The 5,494-nt window shown below is 40.0% G+C and overlaps 1 long non-coding RNA gene across 1 annotated transcript; it reads right to left on the bottom strand.

The window, feature by feature from the left end:
* Positions 1–507: 507 nt before the first annotated feature.
* On the bottom strand, positions 508–2,985 carry LOC116520064. Its single transcript, XR_004256715.1, has 2 exons — positions 2,811–2,985; positions 508–1,185 (listed from the first exon to the last, which is right to left on the bottom strand). It is a non-coding gene; the product is annotated as an uncharacterized LOC116520064 (long non-coding RNA).
* Positions 2,986–5,494: the final 2,509 nt, after the last annotated feature.

The raw sequence follows: 5,494 nt of genomic DNA, 5'->3' as shown, positions 1-5,494 counted from the left end.
ACCTTCCTTGCCACCGTTGTTAAGTGAATCCTTGCAGGGGTTAAGTTAGGAACACGGTTGTTAAGGGAACTTGGCTTTCCCTTTGAATTGGCTGCTCGGAAGGTCCGAAAAAGGGATGACATGACAGTCATCGATATGAACCAATGCCTAAGTATCTGAATTTTGATCATGTGATGGTAGGGATGATGCCACGGTCATAAGTGTGAGAAATGGTCATAATTGCAGTTGTAAGTCAACCTGTGTTTTTTATAAATCAAGCCTGACCCCGACCCTCTAGTGACCTTGAGAAAGTCTTGGTAAAACCTGGTTGAATGTTGTGTCTGAAATCTGGCCAGTAGTCAATCCTACAGGGCCGTTGTGGTCCAATGGAACAGAACAGAACAGAACAGAACAGAATAGAATAGAGGGTTCCTTCTCCCCTTGATTCGTTTCCAACCATTGTTTCTTGTCCTGCCCTCTGGACTTCCTCCCTACACCCAAAGGCCCCACAGAAAGGCAACTCTCCAATGCCGGCTAATTCATGCTTTTTAATAACATTTTGCCAGGGGACAAGCAGAGCGCAGGGCAAAACACCAGAAGGGGGAAGGCAGGAGAAGACGATGACATGATTAAGGATCAGGAGACCGGTTCTTCTTGGAAGTTCTCATGATGGTTTTGGCTGCCGAGTTCTCCATCCACGTGGGCTGTCAGTGGTGGAGTTGGCCTTTCAGAAGCCAATGGAATAAGCCACCCCGGAGTTTCGTGGACAGCATCAATTCCTAGGTCTTGTTTTCTTGGTGGGCTTCCCTGTTGGGTTGAGGTTGGAAGCTGAGCGATGTACCTTCTCCTTCTCATTTCTACTTCCGGATGTTGCCTTCAATAGCTTCTTCAACAGAATTTTGGTCCTTCTACTTGCGGTAGCGTTGCTGAGCAGGGGGCAGCACGGTTAACATGGGCGGTAGCCCGGCTGAGGTTGGCCGCCATACATCTGAGGTTGGCCGCCATACATCTGAGGTGGCCCACCATACATCTGAGGTTGGCCGCCATACATCTGAGGTGGACCGCCAGGCTGCTGACCTGGGCCACCATACTGCGGAGGTTGGCCGCCATACTGTTGAGGTGGGCACCATGGCATATTTGGGGGGTAAAAGGTGTTTTGATTGCCCTGCTGATTCTGGTAGCTCATCCTGGAGGACTTCAAGGAACCTGGGAAAGAGATGAAAAAAAGAATCGTCCGGTTGTTTCAATCATCAATTTTTTTATCGAGTAATTTGCTCCCTTCCGGCCTGCTTTCCTCCATCACTTGATGGTAGACTGCTCCTGAACCTGGAGGCTCCACTCCATCTCCCTCATTGGTGGAGATGACAGTTATCAAAATCAAACAAGAGAGCTTCCTTTGCCCCCCCCCAAACCAAGTTTCTGTCCTTTTAAAAAAATGATAATAAGATAAATTCAAGAAGAAGAAACATGATAAGTAATAATTGGATATGAGAAGGGAAGGTTAGAAATATTTTTGGACTATATATAAATATTATTAATAGCAATAATAATTATCATTAAAAATTGTATACAGTTAAATTTTAACTAATAGGGGGAAATGCTATGATACAGGATATAATTAAATAAAGAAAGGATAATGATAATAAATTATATACATGGAGGATTAGAAATCTTTGGTATTAAATATTATGGATGTTTAGCTAAAACAGGATATGAGGACTTAATGTTAATGGAGGATTTTATAAATAAGTAAATGAAATGCCAGCATGTGGTTATGGATTGAATCTTGGTATATTTAAGGATAAAGGATGTTTAAATAACTGTAGTCAAATAAAAGTGGAGGTATGATTATGTTAATATGGTAAATATTTGAGTTAAGATATTTGAATTAATATGAATTATGTTTGATGCACAAAAGCTTTTTGTAACCAGCTGATATACTTTTTGCAAGATATGTTTGTTTTGGAAATAAATGAATAAATTTATTTTTTTTAAAAGAAAAAAAGATACATTTCTTATTGCTTATTAAAAATCATGTTGTCTGGGCTATTTAATTTGCTTTAAAAAAATTCCATTCTTACTCTCAAAAAAGAAGAAGGAGAAGGAGAAGGAGAAGGAGAAGGAGAAGGAGAAGGAGAAGAAGAAACAACATGGCTACCCTCTGCTGGCTAAAGTGGGTTTGTTTGGTTTTCGTTGGTTTTTGGCAAATCGAGGCGTCTCAATGAATCCGATGCAAAATATAACATCCCTTAGCTAAGTTAAGCCAATTATTTATTCTTACTTCTTTAATTCAGGTGAGGCCAATCACCAGCTCCTGAATTCATACACCTGAATGAAACAATCTATTCCCAAACAGGATGATTTTTTTTTGCCAATTCTTTGTGGTTTCTCCCAATGTGTAAATCTAGAAATAATCAGCAAATATTATTGTTCTAGAAACAATGGGGAAAACACCCATTCAGTTCAATCACCTGCCAATAACCCAATTCTTTTTAAAATTGACTTTACTTCTTTGAAGATTACAACCTTCATTTGATTTCCAAATAAATCTCAATTTAAGTTTAGGCTTAAGTTAAAATTTTCAGATTTTAAGGTGCATCGAAACAGCCGCCAACAGTTAAAAGAGCAATATTCAATTCAAACATACTGAAATAACTTGGTTTTTTAAAAAGAAACACTGGGTTTTTTTCTTCCACCAAGACTGCAACCTTCATCCAAATTCAAACTGAAATAAATCTGAATTTAAATTTAGGTTAAAATCTGCAGGTTTTCAGGTGCATCAAAACAGCCTCTTAACAATGAAAACAGCTGTGTCCCATTCAATAACTCACCTGGACTGGGAGATCCGATCGGAGGAGTCTTCAGGAGCTCGGAGAGAGAAGTGAATTGAGAAAGGAGAAGCCTTGCAGAATTTATAAAGCAGCCGCTGAATAGTTCGTGGGCATGGAGTTCCTCCTCATTTGATGTTTGTGTGGCCGTTGTGGTATTACTCACAGCCACCTTGGCCTTAAACTTATGACCCTTTTTTATGACTGCCCCTTTCGACATAAGTGGTTTCCAGAGAAAATTATACTTTTCATCACTGGAGGTTTCGAAAGAAGAGATTGGGCAACTGTTTGCCTGGAATTGTGTAGGGTCTCCTGCCTGAGCAGGGGGTTGGACTAGAAGACCTCCGAGGTCCCTTCCATGATTCTGTGTTCTATTGCATAGCCCTGGAGCCGAGATCCTTTTAGTGTCGGGAAGGACGGAATTTGAGAGCAGTTTCCTATACAAAATATCACGCTGGATTGTTGGAACCAGGTTCAACAGACCCCATAGTCCACCCTCGCCCCTCTCCACAGAGACCGGTGCCCAATTTATGCCAGTCCCACGATGCCCGGTCCCAAGAGACGGGCCCAACCTTCAATCCCTTTAAAGAGCAAATGAATCCACCAAAACGTAACTTGATTAACCTAATCCAGGATTAATTTAAAACCGTGATTATTCCTACAGGCTATCATTCAAACTGCTGAAAAGGACGCCCCAAACTCCTGATCAATCTTTGATCCACATCAGAGGAAAACCTTGTTACATGCAAACTTTAACCTTCTAAGTCAGGGGGCTCCACACTTGGTCACTTTAAGACGGGTGGAATTCAACCCCCAGATTTCTTCGGCTGACTGAGGAATCCTGAGAGTTGAAGTCCACCCGTCTTAAAGTGACCAAGTTTGGAGGCCCCTCTCTTGAGCCATCCATGGAAGCTCTTAAGGTCCCATCTGGAAGTTATGGAGTTTGAGCCCCATTGAAAGTGGCTAAGCGGCTTTTGCCCTGTTTTCCCATTTCTTGCCACCATGGTTAAGTGAATCCTTGCAGTTGTTAAGTTAGGAACATGGTCGTTAAGGAAACCTGGCTTCCCCTTTGAATTGGCTGCTCAGAAGGTCCAAAAAGGGGATGACATGACAGTCATCGATATGAACCAATGACCAAGCATCTGAATTTTGATCAGGTGATGGTAGAGGTGGTGCCACGGTCATAAGTGTGGGAAATGGTCATAATTGCAATCTTATGTCAATGTGGTTTTTTTGTAAATCAAGCCTGACCCCGGACCCTCTAGTGACCTTGAGAAAGGCTTGGTGAAACTTGTTGGATGTTATGTCTGAAATCTGGCCAGTAGTCCATCCTACAGGACCATTGTGATGCTCTAGAATAGAATAGAATAGAATGGAATGGAATGGAATAGAGTGTAATAGAATAGAATAGAATAGAATAAGGTATAGAATGGAGTAGAATAGAATAAGGAATAGAATAAAACAGAATAAGGAATCAAATAGAGTAGAATAGAATAGAATAAGGAATAGAATAAAATAGAATAAGGAATAGAATAGAGTAGAGTAGAGCAGAATAGAATAGAGTAGAGTAGAATAAGAAATAGAATAAGGAATAGAACAAGGAATAGAATAGAATAAGGAATAGAATGGAATAGAATAGACCCTACACAATTCCAGGCAAACGGTTGCCCAATCTCTTCTTTCGAAACCTCCAGTGATGAAGAACCCACAACGTCCGGAGTCTGGCAGTTCCACAGATGCCTTGTTCTCCTGCCCAGGAAATGTCTCCTTGAGTCTGGTTCACCATGGGTGGGGTTTTCTCTGGAAACCACACATTTTCATCATTAAGCGGCTGTTTTGATGGACCTTATAACCTGAAGATTTATCTTAACACCTAAATTTAAATTCAGATTGATTTCAGTTTGAATTTGGATGAAGGTTGCAATCTTGGTGGAAGGAAGGGTAAAATACCCTAGGTTATTGAAGGGACACGGCTGTTTTCATCATTAAATGGTTGTTTTGATGCACCTTAAAACCTGAAGATTTATCTTAACACCTAAATTTAAATTCTGATTATATTTCGGCTGAAATTCAGATGAAAGTTGCAATCATAGAGGAAGAAAAACAAACAGTGGTTTTTTTTAAAAAAGAACAAGTTATTGCAGTGTGCTTGAATTGAATACGGCTCTTTTAACTCTTGGTGGCTGTTTCGATGCACCTTAAAATCTGAATTATTTTACCTTAAGGCTACTCCTAAATTCAGATATATTTCAGATTCAGATGAAGGTAGCAATCAGGGAGGAAGAAGAATTTTTGAAGGTGCTAGAATTGAAGACGGCTGTTTTAATCTTTAGCGGGCTGTTCTGTGCACCTTAAAAACTGAAGGTTTAACTTGAGCCTAAATTTAAATTCCAATTGATTTCAGTTTGAATTCAGATGAAAGTGGCACTAAGAGAGGAAGTCGGAAACCCATTTTTTAAAGAACAAGGTGAGTTATTGAAAGACGGCTTTAATTGAATGTGGCTGTTTTAATTTATAGCAGCTGTTTCATTGCACCTTAAAAACTGAATATTTTAATTTAAGCCTTAACTTAAATTCTGATTTATTTCCAGGTCAAATGAAGGTTGAAATCTTCAAAGAAGGCAAGTCAATTTTAACAAGAATTGCGTTATTGGCAGGTGCTTGAATTGAATGGCTGTTTCCCCATT

The sequence above is a fragment of the Thamnophis elegans genome, chromosome 17, assembly GCF_009769535.1.
Source record: "Thamnophis elegans isolate rThaEle1 chromosome 17, rThaEle1.pri, whole genome shotgun sequence".
In the NCBI taxonomy this organism is placed as follows: domain Eukaryota; kingdom Metazoa; phylum Chordata; class Lepidosauria; order Squamata; family Colubridae; genus Thamnophis; species Thamnophis elegans.
This window is presented reverse-complemented; position numbering and strand designations above follow the sequence as displayed.